The sequence below is a fragment of the Macrotis lagotis genome, chromosome 2 (assembly GCF_037893015.1).
Source record: "Macrotis lagotis isolate mMagLag1 chromosome 2, bilby.v1.9.chrom.fasta, whole genome shotgun sequence".
NCBI classification, from domain to species: Eukaryota; Metazoa; Chordata; class Mammalia; order Peramelemorphia; family Peramelidae; genus Macrotis; species Macrotis lagotis.
The window spans coordinates 193,968,311-193,990,060 of NC_133659.1; the positions used below are offsets into that span (position 1 = coordinate 193,968,311).

The 21,750-nt window shown below is 34.4% G+C and overlaps 1 protein-coding gene across 5 annotated transcripts in view; it reads right to left on the minus strand.

Annotated features, from left to right (window-relative positions):
- The window catches only part of SPOP (speckle type BTB/POZ protein), a 75,640-nt gene that overhangs the window by 34,523 nt on the left and 19,367 nt on the right, over window positions 1–21,750 (minus strand). The window lies entirely within an intron of this gene.

The window sequence follows — 21,750 nt, forward strand, 5'->3', positions numbered from 1 at the left end:
TAATGTAATCCCAGGATCATGGCCTGATCTGAAATTCAAGTACTGGCAGTGTCATAACTAGGAAGTTCTATATCCTAATGTAGAATTAAGAAAGTTAACCCCAATTCAAAGGGAGGTTGGCAGAGAAGCAAGGAGAATGGAGATCTTACGATACCAATAGGAGGTAGGAGAAGTTGACCCTATATAAAACTATAGACCATTCAGGAGTTCCCAACCAATTAATAAATATTCATTAAAATGTAATCTAATGTAAACTCCCTCAGATCTTTTATTTTATTGGGAGGATACAACATGGAAATAGTTAAGTACATAAGATAATTTGTGGCTGGAGAAAACAGTGAACATCCAAGAAACATCAGAAAAAACCTCCTGTAGGAGCCTCAAGGGAAGCAATGTTTCTAAGGAGTAGAGATGAGAGAGAGTGCATTTAAGGCATAGGGGCCAGTTTTTGAAAAGGAAAAGGGATGGGGAAATGGAATGTTAAGTTCAGAAAATAGCTAGTGGGATAGTTTGGCTAAAATGTAGAATGGAAAGAAGGCAGTAATTCAAAATAAAGTTAGAAAACTTGACTGAAACTAGATTTTGTAGGTCCTAAAGTATCGAGAGACTTGTTTTTTGGAGACAATAAAGAGTTATGACAGGTTCTTGAGCAAGGCAGTAAAATAGTTAAGTGTGCTTTATGGAAATTATTTTGGCAACATGTACCAGATGGAGTATAGAAGATAAAATGGAAGACACAAATTCAATTAAGAGGCTACCAAAATGGGGGCAACCAGGTGGCACAGTGGATAGAGCACTGGCCCTGGAGTCAGGAGTACCTGAGTTCAAATCTGGCTTCAGACATTTAATAGTTACCTAGCTAGAAGGCTACCAAAATAAACTTAGATGAAATGTTACAATGACCTGGACAAGAATGGTAGACACATGAAAAATGAATATGAGAGATGTCATGGAGTTAGAATCTGCAAAACTCAGCAACTGCTTGAATATGACAGATGAATGAAAAGAAATAGCTGTATTTGAATGAGACTGAAAACTAGGCTAACTGGAATGATAGAAAAACCCTCAACAGAAATAGGTAAGTTTGGAGAGAGAGTGCAGTTTGGGAGGGGATGTATGACTAATGTGTTTTATTGTGGACATGTGGAGTTTGAGGTATCAAATTGGAGACACCAAAAAAGGTTAGTTTGTAAGGCTGGAATTCAGAAGAGTGATTAGGGATGAATCTGGGTGTCACCTGTATAAAAGATAATAGATGAACCTAGGAGAATGAATGATATTTCCCCCAAAAAAGAAGATATAGTGATATGAAATGGTCCAGTACACAGTCCAAGTGATTCCCATGATTGGTGGTGGGACACATATACAGAAAAGGAAACTGAGGAGAACCAAGAGAGAGCAACATCATGAAATCAATAGGATCAAAAGCTCCAGAGAATGGGAGAAGATAGAGTTAAGGGTATTGTGTAGGGGGCCCAAGGAGATACTGATAGTGAGGCTGAGAAATTAGTATCAATGAAACACTAAAAATACCCAAGAGAAAGCAGTAAGTTCAGAAAGGGATACACACAAAAGGTCATATTAATATAACTGTTAAATTTAATCTATATATTTTTTGTTAAGCAGGTAGTATATAGTCTCACAATCTTATATAATCCTTTTTCTGTACTTTGTATATAGATATATTCATGTTTGTTGATATTTGTCAAATTCATAATAATTAGTTTTAAAGTTATAAGGGGTCAAGAAAGATAAAGACTGAGAAAATATTGCTGGATTTAGCAAATAATAGAGCCTTGAGAACCTCAAGAGAAAGCAGTTTCAGTTGACTGGAGAGGTCAGAAACCACACAGGAAAGGATAATAAGTAAGAGTAAGTAGAAGTAAGTGGGAGGAGAAGAAATGGAGGCCCAGTACATATGGCTTTTTCTAAGAATCTGGTTTTGTAAAAGAAAGAATATAAAATGACAACTTTATATTTTAAATAATGGGTTATTTCTGGGGTCCATTTTTTGCTCAAACTTAGAATGGCCTCCAGTACATATGGCTTTTTCTAAGAATCTGGTTTTGTAAAAGAAAGAATATAAAATGACAACTTTATATTTTAAATAATGGGTTATTTCTGGGGTCCATTTTTTGCTCAAACTTAGAATGGTTAAGTTTTAATCTCAGCATGGGATGGTAATGAGCCAGGATCCCAAGAAAAACAAAAAAGCAATGGGAATTTATCAGATGACCTGATCCCAGGCTAAACCTAGGGGACTAAATAGTCTCACCTAAACAATGGGTGGATGGGTAGGATCTTACATTGTCTATCAGTCTGGGGAAACTGTATTGTATTGACCACAGTGTCATAAAAGTGGAAGGGAAAGTGTAGGAATTAAATATCCACATTCTGCAGATCCTGGCTTCCCAATTCCTTCAGATTCATCCCTTTATATGCTTTTTCTCCTTCCTTCTTCACTGTACCCAGGTAGCCAGTTCATTCCTAGTGGGAAGATTTAAATACACCTCAACTTTCTGTCCCTAGTGTTCACTTTGGTGAGAAACTCTCACAGTACTATAAACAAAGTAACCTGAAGAAAAAGGATACTACTCTCTTATACTCCTAGACCAGAATGGAGGGAAAGAGTACAGAATACTGTCCATCCTCCTTTCCTCCCTCTTAAGAACTTGGGCTTTAGACAATCCCATATACCTTGGGGGCTCTTTAAATTTTATACCTGTGGCAAAGCCCATTTTTCAACCTGATTGCCAGTCTGCCTATTCCCAATGGCAATCTTATGAATATGACTACCAAAAAGTAAAATTTCCCCCATTTATGTCACTTTTTTGTCTAGTCTTTGCCTTCAAGATTTGATTTTTTTTGAACCCTGAGCCAAAAGGGCTCTTATATTTTATTATAAAAGTCAATGTGTATTATGTCTCACCATCAAAAAATCAAATTACAGAAGGGAAAAATACAATCACATCCAGGAAGATCCAAGTTAGAACATAGGGGTGGCTATAGTTAGAAAAGCTGTATTTTGTCTTAAGAACTGAATATCAATCTCTAAAAAAACCTCTGGATACATTTTCCTAGTGATATCTAATAAATGTTCCTATATGTTATGTACACACACACACACACACACACACACACATATACACATACTAAATTTTAAAAATACTTTCTCATAACAACAGTTTAGTATTTATTCTCCTCATTTTATATAGGTAAGGAAAGTAAAACTCAGAGATGAAATGATTTCTCCACGGAAAATACAACATGCATCAAAGCTAGGATATATGATAAATCCAGGACTACCTCCACTATGCCACATTACCTTCCACCTTATAAAAATTCATAATTCTTTTAACTACATACACATTTTTTTCTCTTTATTTCCTCCCCAGTTACATGCAAAAACATGCCTCAACATTCACTTCCAAAACCTTGAGTTCCAAGGGAGGAGGAAGTTCTCCCTTCCTCCCACCTGACCCCCCCCATGAGAAAACAAGTTACTTGATATAAGTTAAAAACGTGCAGTCATGAAAAACATTACCACAATAGTCTTGTTTAAGAGTAAACATAACCCCCACCCAGAAGAAAAGAGAGACCTCAAGAAAAATAAAGTTAAAAAAAAGTAGGCTTCAATGTTTTCAGATACCATCAGCTCTGTCTTTGGGTATTCTTTATTCTAAGTCCTTCAGAATTCTCTTGGGTCACAGCATTGCTAAGAAAAGATAAGTCATTCACAGCCAATCATCCTGCAATAATATTGCTGTTACTTTGTATACAGAACATTTTCTATTTCATCTACTAATGTAAGTTTTTTACTGAGAGCATCCTGTTCATCATTTCCTGTAATATAACAGCATTTCACCTCAATCATAATTTGTTCAGCCATACCCCAACCATTGGGCATTCCCTCAATCTCCACCTCTCCAATGCCAGAAGAGAGCTGCTATAAATATCCCTATACATACAGGTTCTTTTCTTCCCGTATTCCATTTCTTTTGAAATATAGACCTAGCAGTGACATTGCTAGGTCAAAGGGTAGGCATGATTTTATAACTGCTTGGGCACAGTTCCAAATTGTTCTACAGAATTGTTTAATCATTTCACAATTCCTTCAACAGTGTATCAATGTCTCAATTTCCCTCCATCCCTTCCAACATGTCTTTTTCTCCTGTCATATGAGCCAATCTAATAGGTATAAGGTAGTATACCTCAGAATTGTTGCAACCAATTACTCCTATCAATAGTGAGTTAGGATATTTTAAAAAAATGATTTAAATAGATCACATTGATAACCTCATCTGAAAACTGTTCATATATCTTGATCATTTATCAACTGGAGAATGGTTCTTTTTTTTTTTTATAAATTTGACTGTTTTCCGTTTGAGTAATGAGGTCTTTTTTCAGAGAATAGTTTCAATATTTTTTCCCCAGTTATTATTGCTAACTGATTATAACTACATACAAATTGAGAAAATTGAAAAAAAAAAGAGCAGAATGAGGTCAAAATAGACATAAAAATTAAGACTACAAATGAGGAAACTATTATCAAAATTGATGCTATTCTAGTTTATCTGTCAGATCTATGGAAAGGGAAGCAATTTATGACAAAGGAAGAGATGGAGAGCACCATTAAATACAAACTAGATTAATTTCGATTACAAAACCACTGTAACCAAGATCAAAAGAAATGTAGTAAATTGGGCAACAATTTTTACAACTAGTATTTCTGATGAAGGACTCATTTCTAAAAAATACAGAGAACTGAGTCAAATTAAAAAAAAAAGCCATTCCCCAATTGATAAATGGTCAAAGGATATGCAAAGGCAATTTACAGGTGAAGAAATCAAAGCAATCCATAGTCATATGAAAAATTGCTCTAAATCACTACTTATTAGAGAAATGCAAATTAAAGCATCTCTGAGGTACCACCTCACACCTCTCAGACTGGCCAACTTGACCAGAAAAGACAATGATCAATGTTGAAAGGGATGTGGGAAATCTGGGACACTAATACATTGGGGTTTTTTTTTTAGGTTTTTGCAAGACAAATGGGGTTAAGTGGCTTGCCCAAGGCCACACAGCTCGGTAATTATTAAGTGTCTGAGACTGGATTTGAACCTAGGTACTCCTGAGTCTAGGGCCTGTGCTTTATCCACTACGCCACCTAGCTGCCCCTCACTAATACATTGTTGATGGAGCTGTGAACTCATCCAACCTTTCTGAAGAGGAATTTGGAATTACATCCAAGGGGCAACAAAAATGTGCATACCCTTTGAACTAGCAATACCACTACTGGGTCTATACTCTGAAGACATAATGAAAAAGGGTAAGAATCTCACTTGTGCAAAAATATTTATGGCAGCCCTGTTTGTGGTGGCAAAGAAGTGGAAATTGAGTCAATGTCCATCAAATGGGGAAATGGCTTAATAAAATGTGGTATATTTATGTGATGGAACACTATTATTCTATTAGAAACCAGGAGGGATGGTAATTCAGGGAAGCTTGGAAGGATTTGCATGAACTGATGCTGAGCAAGATGAGCAGAACCAGAAGAGCATTGTACACCCCAACAGCAACATGGGGCTGATGATCAACTTTAATGGATTTGCTCATTCCATCAGTGCAACAATCAGGGACAATTTTGGGATATCTGTAATGGAAAATACCATCTGTATCGAGAGAAAGAATTTTGGAGTTTGAACAAGGGCCAAAGACTACTCATTATTTGTAATTTTGCTATCTCTTTGTACTTTTTTTCCCCCTTAAGTATTCGATTTCTATCTCATCACATTCAACTTAGATCAATATATACCATGGGAAAAATGTAAGAACTAACAGACTGACTTCTGGGGGGGGGGGGGAATTGAGATTAGAGGGGGGAATTGCAAAATTAAAAAGAAATAAATTTTAAAAAAGAAATCAATGCTATTCTGCAACACTGGCATCATAAAGGCAGGAGAACATATTACATAGCTTTCATAAGATAACTGCTAAAATTAGAAACTTTAACATAAAAGATGACACTATCAAACTCACTGCAAGGACTTGGACTGAGGAAGAACTGAATAAATTTTAATGGTCTATGAATACAACAAATATATGGGCACTAGTTATTCTACCGCTGCTACATATATTACTCTAATTTCAATTTCAAGATCTTTTCTGATAAATAAAAGGAACCCATATACTGAGCACAAAACTGACTCTGAAAGGTTGTCAGTGCATTCACTAGGCAAGTGGTTGTCTAAATGAAAAGAAAGAAAGTCCAATTCAAATGGCATATTAGAAAAATAACAATTTTTATCTGTGACACTTGAAGATTTCCAAGTGCTCAAAGATCTGAAGAGGATTTTGGTTATAAGAAAAACAAATGAAAAAATGAAAAGTATACCAAAGACCTTATTTAGTTTTAAATATATTATTACTAAGCTTGTGCTAATGTTTTGAATTAAAAGATCTCAAAAAAACAACCTAATTAAAACAAAAAGAATTGTAAATCATTAGACAATAAAATATATGGGCTCTGAGCAACATATATTTCCCCCTATTCTAGTTTGATAACAATGCAGATGTTAATTTTTTTAAATGCCTAATTCTACTGAGTTACAGCATAAACCATTTTAGAAAAATTCAACTAAGGATCATGTTATATTTTTTAAAGTCAAATAATCAATGCCTAGGGGCGGCTAGGTGGCGTAATGGAAAAAGCTCCGGCCTTGGAGTTAGGAGTTCAAATCTGGTCTCAGACACTTAATATTATTACCTAGCTGTGTGGCCTTGGGCAAGCCACTTAACCCCATTTGCCTTGCAAAAAAACCTAAAAAAAAAAAAATCCCTAAATGTGGCCTGGAAATCAATGAATATGCTTTAATGGGAAGACTTTTTAGAGCCAAAAGATGCAAGGGGAGAAGAGAGGCAAAAGGGTGAATGTTTGGAGTTAATGAAGCTGAAAATGGCTATTGATAATAAATGAGAGGAATGTACAACATAAAAATTCAATTAAGAGGCTGCCAAATTTTGTCAAGTTTTGAGTTCTTTAGGGAACTGAAATTTGGTAGCCATTGAATTTCAAGTATATAAAGTTTTCTACATCCCCCCTTCCACTGTTAATGGGAAATGTCAAAGGTTATGAAGTAAACGAGAATTCATATTTGAGGTCATTCTTGGGCACTATCCAATAATCCTCATATTTATAATATACATATGTACAACATGCACATATACAAATTATGTATATAAGTATAGATATATATATACATATGTATAATAGTAATCAGAGTATAACTCAAATCTAGAATTCCAGGGAATTCTGCAAAGAGCACAAACTATTAAAGTCCTGGCTTTTTGTTAGTAAATATATTCTCTGATTAGATGGCATTACTACTCAGAAATAGCTGCTACTTAGACAAAAGGGACAGGGAAAAATCCATTAACACGTATACCATATGCATTAACTTTGAATTTGCTTTAAAATATACTGGAATAAGTTAGAATATATGAGATCCATGTCTGAGATTTCAACTGTAAGGAAATAAGTGAAAAGAACAAGATAGCACACTAATGGAACAGAAATTATAAAGGCATATCTGTATAGCATCTCTTTTTGAATCTTTTTATTCTAATTTTACCTTTTTAATCCTTTAAAATATACTAGTTCTCCCTCTTTTCCCTAATGTGGTTCTATTAATCTCATTTTGGCATCCTCTCAAACTTCCTTTCCTCTATCAAAGTTTACTTATTCATAATAGGTCCCTAAGGATATAATAAAAATACAACTTAACTGAATTTTAGGTCTATTTGAAAATTGATCTAGCTTTTTTTCCTCTTCAAAATTCATTACCTTTTCTATCCCTAACTCATTCTATTTTGTGGTGTCTTTTTCTTTCTATTCTTCCCTCTTACTGACCAACTGTCGCTTTCAACTGTCACTGAGCTTCTAGCACTGGTAACAAGAAGTTAACATTAAAGAAAATGGGTCTTTAAAACAAGATTTCAATAGCACAAAGTAAAACCCCAAGGTTAAAAATAGTGTTGAAAAATGGTCTTATTTCCTTAATTTTAACATAATGATTACGAATAACAAATTATTAATCACCAAATAAGAAGTACAAAACCAAACTCATTTCATCCTTTCATATTTTAAGGGGTGGCTTTCAATTGGTAATTACTGGTAGGGATGATGGAAAAGAATAAAATGTATTATAAATATATCATCAAATAACTAGCTTGACTCAAGATTTTAAATTTTGAGGACAGGAATTTCTTAATTTGTTTTTGCATTCCCTTCAGAATATAGCATACTTGCCTTTCACAAAATAGGTGCATAGAAAGTTACACAGCATTACAATCTCTGAAATCACACAAAGTAATGAACCATGGTAACTCCCCATCCACTTACTTCTTTAGTTTAACTTAGAATCTTTTTCCAGTTTTAAGGCCTTTTGAGCTTTCTATCCAAAAAAAGAAATGTTATAATTTCTGAGTATGGGTGGATTCTTACTCTCTAGGTATTCTTATTGCATGCACATATATAAGAAGGCATTAAAGTCCATTCTGGTTTCAATTTCAAGGCACAATCCTTTAAAATAGGGGTTAATTTTTCTTTGTGTGTATGTCAGGGTGAAGCTAATAGATCCCTTCTCAGAATACAGTTTTGAAATCCATAATATTCATACAATCACAAAGGAAATAAATTATACTGAAATAGTTATCAAAATATTTTAGGAAGTTCATAAGAAGTCAGGTTGAGAGCCCCTGCCATAGAATACCAGTTATGCTCTAAACAAGAAAGTGTGTATGAGTTATACTATTAACTTCAACAAAATCACAAATATATAATATCAAATTACATATATCTTAGTTTCTGCAGGCTCACTCCTAGCATTCTATACAGTATTTAGTCCTAGTATTCCATACTGTATTCAGAGTAGAGCAGTGGAGAGAATGTTCGTTTTGAAATGAGACCTGGGTTCAATTCCTAATCCCACTTAATTGGCTGGGCAAGTTGCATAATTTCTTTTTGTACCTGTTTTTTTTTTCATATTAAAAGTCTAGAAGTATATACACACACGCATGCACGCATGCCAAAAAAACAAAAACAAAACTGAAGCAATAATGGGTATACTTCACCATGTTGTTTGTGTTGAGTCATTTCAATCATATCCAAATAAATGTAATGCCATTTGGGGATTTCTTGTTAAAGATACTAGAAGCAGTTTGCCATATCCATTTACAATTCATTTTACAGATTTAGGAATTGAGGTAAACAGGGTTCAGTGACTTGCCATGCAAGTATTTGAGGCTGGATTGGAATTCAGGTTTTCTGACTCCAAGCCCAGTACTTTATCCAATGTTCCATGTAGCAGCCCATATGCTTCAATAATACCTCAAAGAACTGCAAAACCTAAGGTAATATATGTAGGGAAAAACTAAACTGAACTCTTGAAAGATTATGGGGCTTCATATGTTACAATAAGAAGAGACAACCAGAAAGGGAGAGAGACTGACTCCTGAAGATATGAGCAATGTGCTGCTGAAATCAAATATACTGATAAAAAATAGGGCATTATCCAGAAGGATACTAGAAACAAAACGAATATTATACTATTCATACACAAATCATACTAGTAATATATGCATTTTGGTTCAGAGCAAAATAGAAAAACAAGTTAAATGATCCAGTGGTCAGTAGAATGGGTGATGTGACAGGAAGATGGCAAATTCGGGGTGGGAGGAGAGGAGGGACTGAAAAACAGAGAAGAAAAACTAGGGTACAATCTATAGAATGAAAAATGGTGATGATGGTCAGGCTAACAATGACAGATTAACTAGATCCCAATATACCGGGGAAGCAGTTCTGGAAAACAGAAATAAGGCAAATTTAGAAGAAATAAAAGGAATACTGAACCACTTTATCTTAACAGGTACTAAATTCATAGAATTCAATATTACTACAAAAGGTGAGATTAACCAAAAATAGATACAGCTTCAAAAACAGGCTTAGGCAAATCAATATATGAAAACTTCATAAAGAATTATTTTAAAAAATGTCTATTTCAGGAAGGAAATCAAAATGTCTTTTTAAGGCTGTGATATGATCCTAGGAGTTTTTGGCCTAACCCAGAGGATGGCTTCAGTCCAAAAATATTTATGTTCTTATCTGAATTACTAGGTATTTTCTCTCCCCTTTTGATGACTATTTCCTGAAGAAAGGTTAAGAAGAAATTTAAGTCACTGAAAATATATTCAATCAACTAAACTAGTATCTGTCTTATATAGTTTTCCTCCTGGTATTCTAGTGAAGTCAGTATGCAAATTAGTGATCAGTCATTATGTCAGTTAGAGGGAGAATAAGTACTTTAATGTCTTGCACACTGTCAATACCAGTTAATAATTACAACATAAATGATTAAAGTATCTATGTGCTTAGGTTCTAAGCCATTCAACCCTCTAAATTATTTAACCATCATATTTCTGTTCAAAAATAAACCTCTGTTAATTGAAATACTTCAGATATAGAATAGCATTGGAACTGAAGGAACCTCAGAAATCAGTCTAATTCCTTCGTTTTACAGATAAATCAATCAAGATGCATTTATTAAGTTCTTCCCACATACTAGGGACTATATAAGAAATTGGGGATATGCAAAGTCAAAGACATAACAGTCATCCCTTGCTTTCAAGAAATTTTCATTCCAATAGAAGAAGAAATGAACCTCTATAGAAAAGAAGTGACTTACTCAAGTTCACAAGACTAGGATTTTCAGTGGAGCTAGGGCTAGAACCCAGGTCCTATGACTCTCAAACTTTCTGAATGTTAAACTGCGCCTCCTGTTTTATATGTATATTAATAAATTGTTAACAACCTTCTTGGGACTAGATAGCTTCTATGGCCCCTTTCAAAACTATCTCCAGAATTCTACTACACACTTGGGATTAGACTTTACTTGAGGTTAACAAAACAAATTGCTAGGATGATAAATAAGGCTCAATATAAAAAATATGAATATGGGGATTTATTTTACAGTTTAGAAATCCTAACATAATTGCTTAATATGTAGGGACACACCTGCCCAATCAATCAAGAAGCATTTTTTTTCTATTTTTTCCAATTACATAAAAAATTTTTTAACATTCTTTTTTCCAAATTTTTATCAACAAGTATTTACAAAGTGCTTAAAATATGCCAGGCACTAAGGTAATCACAGGGAATACAAAGAAGGGTAATCAATCAATCAAAAAACATTTACTGAGTACCTAACATGTACCTTGGGACCAAGCTAAGTGTACTAGAGATACAAAAAGAAACAAAAGATAGTCTCTGCTCTCAACAAGCTTACAGTCTAAGGAAGGAGACAACATGCAAGCAAATAGAAACAAAGAAAGCTATATAAAGAACAAATAGAAAATGAAAAACATTAGAATTAAAAGGAGTTGAGAAAAATTTCCTACAGGAAATGAGATTTTTGTTGGAACTTGAAGCCAGGCAAGGCAAAAACTTGGTTCCAGCCCTTAAAGAGCTCACCTTCTAATTGGTTATATGAAATGCAAAAAATTGAAGTACAAGATATATAAAAGGTGGGAAGGAGGGGAAGCTGGGGGGGGGGGGGATGAAAAAAGAGAGACAAAGAAAATGAGACAGAGAGACTGAGAGGGAGGAGAGAGACATTTTGAAGGTAGAAATAAAAAGACTTAGCAACAGATTAGGTATATAGTGTTAGAGAAAGTGAGGAAGTCAGGGAGACTGAGAAGGCAGTAGTGTCCCTAACAATGACAGGGAAGTTAGGAAGAGGGGAAGAGAGTTTGGGGAAAAAGAGAATGAGTTTTGAGATGTTCAAGAAAAAGGAATGAGACACTGGAGCTCAGGAGATAAGTTAGGACTGGATATATAAATCTCAGATTCACCTGCAGAGTCCTGATAATAGAGCTGAAGAGGGCTGATGAGATCACCAAAACAAATAGCATTTAAAAAAAAAAAGAGCTTAGATCAGCACCTTGAGAAATACATCCATAGTTAATGAATATGACTTGATAAGCCAACAAAATAAAACTGAAAAGATCAATCTGCTAGAACTAGGAGTAAACAGTAAAACAAAAACCTTGAAAGAGTATTTAAGACTGAACATGTCAAAGGGAGCACAAAGAAAAGAACATTGGAGACTTAGGAAAATTGACAATAAAAATCACATGAGACCAAAGTAACACTTCACAGAACTAGGAAAAAAATAAAAAATTTTGTATGGAAGTACTAAAGGCCAAGAAGCTCAAGGGAAATAATGGACAAAAAGTGGAAAGGAAGGGTCCTGGCAGTATCAGTTCTCAAATCATACTACATCATCCAATTTGGCACTAATTTTTAAATACAGAGGTTGATCAATGAAACAGACTAAGTACACAAGATACAAAAGCAAGCAAACCTCAGTAGACTAGTGTTTATTAAACCTAAAGATTTGCAGCTCCTGAGATAAAGACTATTTGATTAAAAAAAACTGCTGGGAAAAATGGATGGGAGTCTAACAAATTAAACCAAGATTTCCCTCTTTTCTTTTTATTCTATAATGAGATTTTAATTTTTCAACTATCACAATTTCTTTTTTTGTGTGTGTGTGATCCTTCCCTGGAGGAAGAAGAAAAAAAGAAACTTCAAATAAGCATAGTCAAGCAAAACAAATTCCCATCTTGATCACATTTAAAAATGTGTCTCTTCTGCATATTAGTCCATCACCTCTCTGTCAGAAGGTGGACATTATTCATCATCAGTCCTCTGGAATCAGATTTCTTAAGTCTTTCAAACTTATTTGTCTTTACAAAGTTTATGATGTAGTATAAGTTGTTTTTCTGGTTCTGCTCATTTTGACTCGGCATTAGTCCATACAGGTTTTCCCAGGTTTCTCTGAAAGCATTTTCTTCACTTTTTGTACTACAAAACTATTCCCCAAACTGACAAATATTCCCTTAGTTTCCTGTTCTTTGCCACCATAGTAAGAACTCCTATTAAATACTGTGTATATGTGTATATTTTTTCTTCCTTCTTTGATTATCTCTTAAGCTTCTTGATAGTTAGCAAAGAATATTAAGAGTTGAACATGGAGTCAAGAAACCCAGAGACCAGTCTCAGATATTTATCAGCTGTGGGACCCTGGGTATATTACTTAATCTCTATTTGCCTCAATTTCCTAATCTGTAAAATTAAAATAATATCTACTTTCTAAGGTTGTGGTAAGGTTAATATTTATAAAACATTCTATAAACAAAGCTTATTATATTAAATATGTACAATTATTATATAGGTTTAGTTATACTATCAATGGAATTAAAAGATATGCAAAATTTAATCATTTGGAAGACATAGTTCCAAACAGTTTTCCAGGATGGTTTACTTCGTAACATGGACCACAATAATCTAAAAATGGGTATATGACCTAATTCATATCATTTGGTTCACATCATAAGCAAATTGGAGAAACAAGAAAAAAACTTTCCTATAGGCAAGAGAAAACCACCAAGCAGATTCAGAGAAGATAAAAGATAAAAAGGACACTTTCGATTAAATAAAATCAAAAGTCAAAATCAGAAGTCTTTACAGTTAGTTTCTCTGAAGCAAATCCCATATATAAAACAAAAGAAATTGATTCAAATATCTAAGAATGAACACAAAAATGATAGCTTTGAATTTAACATGTTGAATTTGTTATACACTTGTTTCTTTTTCTTCTTAAGTATTTTGTAAGGCAAATGGGGTTAAGTGGCTTGCCCGAGACCACACGGCTAGGTAATTATTAAGTGTCTGAGACCGGATTTGAACCCAGGTACTCCTGACTCCAGGGCCGGTGCTTTATCCACTGCGCCACCTAGCCGCCCCTACACTTGTTTTTCAAAAAAGCAACCTGAGGGGGCACCTAGGTGGCGCAGTGGATAGAGCACCAGCCCTGGTGTTAGCAGAATCTGAGTTCAAAAAAGCAACCTGAATATATTAGGTACATATTTTCATATATACTACTATTTTTGTATCTATATATGTAAATGTTCTTGTTGGGTTTGCTAAATTTGGGGGAAAAATTTTTTAATAGGTTCAAAAAGGAACAGGAAGAAATATTCAGGTGGTAGAGAAGCAAAGCAACACTATAGTATATATCATGCTGAACTTGATTATTTGTATTTTGTATTTTTTCTCTCACTTTTGAATACAGAAATATTCATGACAGTTAATTTAAATTTTAAAAAATTTTAAGGAAAAATCACTGTGATCTGGGTTAGAGAAGGTTCCCTAGAGAGAAGAGGCAATGACATTCCAGTCAAATTGATTTGTTTGACCCCAAAGGTCCAAAGACTGTTAAGAGGCATTTTATGCCACATATAATAATGACAATAACTGCCCTCTATCTTAAACTGATAAGCAGAGTGCGCTCACTGGAAGTCTTCAAGTGGAGTCAGGAATGCTATAATCAATATATCAATAAACATATTAAGCAGTCTTTGCCAGGCACTGTGTACCAAGACTTGGAGATACAAAGAAAAAGCAATTCCTGTTCAAGTAGTGGTTGGCTAGCCTAGATAACCTAAGTTTTCTTTATAAGGTCTTTCCTAAATCTTGGGATAGCTATTGCCTCCTCCTCTCCAAACTACCAAGTCTTTTAGTATATGTATTTTTTATATATCTGGATGTGTCCTGTTTATTGCCCCCCAATAGAATGTAAGATCTTTGATGCCACAAGCTATTTCAGTTTGACTTATACTCTGGGAACTAGCTAGCACCTGGCTGGTCTCAAGTGACTGCTTTATAAAGCCTGTTGTTCGTTTGATTGCATCTCTTTAAGTTGGCCTATGGATTCTACTTAGCAATGAGCAAAGGTGAGAACCCCTTTAAATAACAATGATATATAATAGGTTAGCTAGAGTCTAGGGTTGGAAGAAGAAAGTTGAAGATAGATCAGAGGGTCTTAGAAATTTGGATCTGATGAGAAGGAAGCCAAGAAGGGGAGTTCAAAGTTTTTGAGCAACCAAGTAATCTGAGATGTTTACATCTATATTATGTTCCCATCAACATTTAGCAGAATGCTTTAACAGATTTGAGAAAAGTCATGTCACACTTTTGGCAGTGGCTAAAACTTATTAAGTTATATAAGAACTGATTGATATGGAACTGCCCTCCATCATTCTCATCTATGGTCCAAATTAGACAGTGGAAAGAATTTCTACAACAAAATTAGAGGTTCATGACATATTTTGACTTCAAATACAATAGATTTAGAGGAAATATGGATCAAAAGCAAGGGAGACTTGTAAATTAAGTAGTCATAGACAAGAAGTCTATGGATTTTAAACAAGAGTAGGAAAGGAAGGAATGGATTTAAGGAACATTCAAAATATGTTGGTGGCTGAATGGATCTGGAGAAGAGAGACAAAGGTTTTCATTCAAATGACCAAATGCTATTATCAAAGAAAGAATGAAATTAAGGAGAGGGAGTTGATTTGGAAGAAAGATAATTTTTTTGCTTTGTGTTTACAGCTTGGGTTGAAGAAAGAAACTCCTATCTTGGGAGTATAAGAATGGGGATATAGGCTCTGTAGTTAAAGCACAGAAGTGAAATATAATCTTTGGTTAAAACTATCCTTAAGGGGGCGGCTAGGTGGGGTAGTAGATAAAGCACCGGCCCTGGAGTCAGGAGTACTTGGGTTCAAATCCGGTCTCAGACACTTAATAATTACCTAGCTGTGTGGCCTTGGGCAAGCCACTTAACCCCATTTGCCTTGCAAAAACCTAAAAAAAAAAAAAAACCAAAAACCAACTATCCTTAAAAATTTCTTAGGTTGGTTGAAGATGAAAGATACCTTCCTATTTCCTCCACTCCTTTCTTCAAGGTGTGAAGTGAAAAGGTCCATGATGTAGAACACCATCAGACTTAAAATATGCTGATAAATTTGGGAGAACTTTTTCTACCTCCTTTTTATTCTTTATCCTATGACAAAGATGAGCAAACTTTTTTTTTCTGCCAAAGCATCATTTGAATACTTATAAACAACATTGGCATTTGATATTTGGTCAAACATTTAATTCACCCCTAAAAAGTTCCTAAGATTTATTGAATTTCGAGTGCCGCCTATGGTTGCCAGGGCAGCACCAAACCAAATAATTTCTCAGGTCTTATACGGTCATTGGGCAAAGATATGTTCCTGCCCCTGTTCTATGGAATGAATCTCTGAGAAGAGGTGGAGAAAAGGATATAGTGGAAAATGTGACATTTAAAAATGAAAGACAACAGTAAAATTTATATTTAAAAATTTTTTTAAAAAGAATGTATTTCAGGCAGCTAGGTGGTACAGTGGATAAAGCACCCCACCCTGGAGTCAGGAATATCTGAGTTCAAATCTAGCCTCAGACACTTAATAATTACCTAGCTATGTGGCCTTGGGCAAGCCACTTAACCCCACTGCCTTGCAAAAAAATAAAAAATAAAAAATAAAAAGAATGTATTTCAAATCACTTATATATCATCATACTCTCTAATCTTCAGTTTCTCCTTAATTACTGATTTCTCCTCTGCTGTCCACAAATATGTCCAAGTTATTTCCATTAAAAAAGCTCTCTTAAGATCATATCATGCTCATTTTCCTTTTCAATCAATAAACATTTATTAAGTACCTGCTATGTCAGGCACTACACTAAATGCTAGTTATATAAAAGTGAGAGAAACAGTTTATGTTTTTGAAGGACTCTGAAATGCTAAGCAAAGCATTTAATATTAGATTCTGGAGGCAGCATGGAGTTTATTCAATAGGGGGTAACATGATAAGACCTAAGTTTTAGGAAAATCTCAGTGACCATATCAGCTAATCTTGAAAAAGTTATTTATCTCAGTCTCTTTTCAATTTTCACCTTCTTCTATATGATTCTTGAATCTAGTTTCCAAACTTTTTCCCTGAACTGAAACTAGGCTTTCCAAAATTATCAATGTTCACTGAACTGGTCAAATATAATGGCATCTTATCTGCATGTTTTGATATTGTTGACCACCTTCTTCAGGATACTCTTTCCCCTCTGAGTTTTCATGACTGTTCCCTCTTGGTTCTCTAGTCTGACTTTTCCTCAGTTTACTCTGCTGGATCTTCATTTGTAATATCTATGAATATTCTTCAAACTCTGTTCTAGGTCTTCTTCCTATTCTTTCCATATTTTCTCATTTAATAACTTAATCATTTCCCATCAATTCAATTATCTCTAGGTAGATGATTCCTAGATCTATTTATCCAGCTTTACTCTTCTCTTCTAAGCTCCAGTTCCACTTGTGACAATTGGGTATTCTATAGGTATTATCTCAATATCAACATGACTGCAAGTCATTATCTTTCCTTTCTTCCCAATTTTTTTTATCTCTTAGTCATCAATAAACCTCTAGTCATTCAAGCTCATAAAAGTTAATGCTATTCTTTGTCTTTATTTTTTAAATACATTCCCTTCTTTCCACTCACAGTCATCACCCCAAGCTCAGAGCTTAATCATCTCTCACTTATTTTACTGAAATAGTCATTTAATTAGATTCCCTGTTTTAGTCTTTCCCTAATGTAACCTGTGCTCCAGATAGCAGCCAAAGTGATTTTCTTGAAGCTTTATCTAATTATGTTCACTCCCCTACTCAAACTCCAATATTTTCCTTTGAGTATCAAGAGCTCAATGAGATCTTTGAAACTTCCTTTTTCAGAGGAAGAAACTAAGATTCAGTGACTTATCAAAGATCACACAAGGTAGTACATGTGAGAGCCAAGATTTGAACCCAGGTCCTTTGACTCCAAATCCATTCTTCCTCCCATTAATAACATTCTGTCTCCCCTTTTGGCTCAAATATAAGCTCTTCTGTTTGGCACTTAAAATTCTCTACAACCTGGTCCTTTCCAATCATTCCAGTCCCATGCTCCCCATATGATTTTTTAAAAGTGGATTTCCATAATAAAAAATATCATAGCAGAGCTTGGGGAAGGAGGGCCTGGGGAAGAGAAGGGAGGAATATCTCCCTAAAATTGTCAAAAGTAGAGACTATGTAATTTGTATATAAATACACCCAAACCTTCTTCTCAACTGTCCTGTGGAGCTTTTATTGATTGAGTTTTTTAAACATATTTTTATTGAAAGTTTGTTTTTACTTTGGTTAAATTTCTTTCCAGCATCTCTCCCCTGTTTATTTCCATCTTCCAGAGCATGGTATCATTTAATGATAATATTTTTAAATAAAAAAAGGAAAACTATTAGTAAAATTGATCAATATGTCAAAAAAATGCAATATTCCATACTTACAGATCTCACACCTTGGCAAAAAACTAGGGTGCAGTATTTTTTTGTATCTCTTCTTTGGGGTCATAACTATTCTTTGAAATTTTGCAGTATTCATTTTTAATAATTTTATAGTGGTAGTTCTTTGAATTTGCATAGCTATCATCAATGTATATATTGTTTTCTTAGCTTTGATTACTTCAATTTGTACCAGTTCATATCTTTCCATGCTTTCCTGTATTCATCCTATTTCATATTTCTTACAATTAGTTATATTCTATCATATCCATGTACTAATTTGTTAGCAATTCCCCAACTGATAATGCAGCATCAACTTTGTTGCCAATTCTTTGCTACAAAAATGCTACTAAAAATATTTTAATGTATATACATATATATGCATATATATGTTGGGTTTCTTATCCCTGATCTTTCCTTGGGGTAAAGGGATAAAGTTCTAGTGTAATTTCTGGGTCAAAGAGTATTTTAGTCACTTTATAGAATTCCAAAATCCTTTCCAAAATGGTGGCACTTATTCATAGTTTCAATAACAAATAGTATGCCTATTTTTGTATAATTCTTTCAACACTGACAATTCCATCTTTTGTTATCTTTGATAATCTGTCTTTTTTGTCTTTTAAAACATTCCTCCTCTTTATGCACTTCAACAGTTACTGGTCTATTCTCTGTGTTATCACACATTTTATATCTATCTTTGTGCCTTTGTACAGGAATTCCAAATTTCTGATTCTCTCCCTCTCTTCCTCATCTCCCTTCTCCCTGTTCCTCCTTTTCAACCTCTGTCTCTAAGAATCTCTAGTTTCCTTCAAGACCTAGCTTACTTGCCACCACATCTCATGAAGCAGATCTTTTCCAGTATTCTCAGCTACTATGGCCTTCTCTTCTAAGGTTACTTTGCATCTATTTTGTATATATCTTGAAATACACATTCTCTTCTATTAAAGTATAAGCTTCTTGAGAGCAGGGAATATTTTTTGCTTTTTACCTGTATTCACAGATCTGCATCACAAAGTCTAGAAAAGAGTTTTAAAATGCTTCTTGACTGAATTTTGAACAGTTATTGTTAGGAAAAGTCTAGAGGTAAAAGATGGAAACCTGAATCAAAGCAGATGAATGAATGGATCTAAGATGACTGATACGGAAAAGAAAAATGTTTTATTTTTCAGTACACTGATCTTTTATATTACAGTATATTGCCAAATTAAATATATCTTCCTATTTTATCATGCAAGAGAGGACAGACATCAAAGTATACACTATGGGAGCCTTTTAACTAAGCTCAAGGAATGTTAGAAAGGTCAACTATAGTGGTCCTTATTAGCTCTACAATGCTAATTAGAAATGATTGTTTTGTCAACAGCATGATGACAAGATTCTAGAATCAAGCTATGTCACAGCAAAGTATTCACACTATAAATAGGCATCCAAAAACCAAGACTGACAGAGAAACCAATGAGTCATATAATCACTGGAACTATGCAATTTGCTATTTTTCCTCTTTTTGCTCAGAACTTTTAAATTTACACATTTTGCATATATGATGTGACACTTTTATACATCCAAGAAGAAATTATTCCCAGAAAGCATTTTGAGAGGTAGTTCAAGGCCACCACATAAGTTGATCAATTTCTTCTCTTGGTCTAAAGAGGTCTTGTGAATTTCATGGTCATCTGGCTTCAAGAGATTTCCCTTTAAATAAGTCCTAAAAACACAAATAGAATTCTCTCTCGAGTGGAATTTGAATTTTTTTAATCATTTCCTTAAGAGGTTCAGAGAACATATACTCAACATCCAAATGTTCATTTAATCAATATGTCTGAAAAAATAAAACTATAATATTCTATTGAAGAGGGAAACTGGTTACAAGATTATAAGGTAACGAAACTATTGGCATGGATACTACACAAGCTTAGCATAACTGTAACATTTCAAAGTAGTTCCACAGAATAAAGCAAATTCCACTAAGAAAAGAGTTTGGGTGGTCAATCCCAATGACTTATTGCCAAATGTCACCATTACCTCTGTAAGAGGAAAAAATTATTTTGACCTTGAGAATATATGAAAAGGCTTGATAAAAAGTAAGAGACTTCCTTACTAGTACTTCTCAAAAAGTGAAAGCTTCCCATCAAGAAAACGAATCCTTCTGCCAAACAATCAATTTTTCTACTATCTCTAACTGAAGTCTTTGCCTCTCTCAATAGAGTCAAATAAAATACTGCCTACTCTCTAGATTATTATCCTATGTAGACCAAATAAAAATTTATAGTAGAGAAGCCAATAATACCACAACCCCCCCCCCCCCATGGAACTTTGGAGTTTGTTGCTATATGATGATCAAATTACTATTATGGAATTCTATACTTAAATTTGTGGATTCAGACAAAAATCTACACTAAAAAGCAACACCTCTCAAACTCACAAAATTTGGGCAGTCCTGTGATATCTTGTTCTCACTTCTTCCTGAAACTACCAACTGACAAGCCTAGTTACCCTGGTAACCAGTTATCTGCAAAGATCTATATCTTATCAAACTCTCCAAAAACTTTTTATAAGCTAACAGTCTCCATTGAAGACATCAGGCAGCAGTTAAAATAAACCACTAGTGGTTGGCAAGTGAACAAATCACAACCACTAAAATCTTCTCTATTAAGCAGAGTATAAGAAAATATTGAGAACTTTGGTTAAAAAGGTAGGTTTAGGCAAAGTATGATTTAACATTACCCCAAAATCATTTATTAAAAAAAATTAAGAATTGAATTGTGGCACCACAAATTTGCAGACATTACAAAATGATTAAATAAAATGTTATTAATAGGAAACAAACATTCCAATAACGAACAGACTTATATAAGTGCAAACTCCACAAGTAGTATATCCAAAAGGTTGGAGGCTTTCAGATCTTTGCAGAGGCTACTCAAGTTTTTTTCACTAGTTTTTAGCTTACAAGGGTTAAAAGCCTTGGTAAAGGAAGATAGACAATGTCCAAACTATTTAGCTCTAACAGGTTTTTCTCATCCTTATTTCCCCTTTTGTGCACCCTACCTTCAGTCAAACAACTACTCCTAGTCCTCTGCTCTTGTTGTCCTAAATCACAGTCAGCTAGTTTCCATACCTGAAATGGACCATCCAATCAGTATCTACTGAAATCCCTCCCAAAGAGATCCCTTGGCTCCCAAGGTTCAATTCAGGTTGCCAACTCTTTCAGGAAGGAAACCTTATTTGACTTCAAGTAAAAGTGTCCTTTCTCTTTTCAAATTTTCACTGCACTTTGCCTGGATCTCTCTTTTTACTTCTTTCCCTCCCTCCTTTCAGCTTTAGAGTGGGCATATGTATACAACCTTTCCTCTAATAAACTCTAAGCATCTTCAAGGTATATGAGATATTTGTCTGTGTAACCCTAGCAGTGAGACAGACAGACACACACACACACATACACACACACACACACACACACACACACA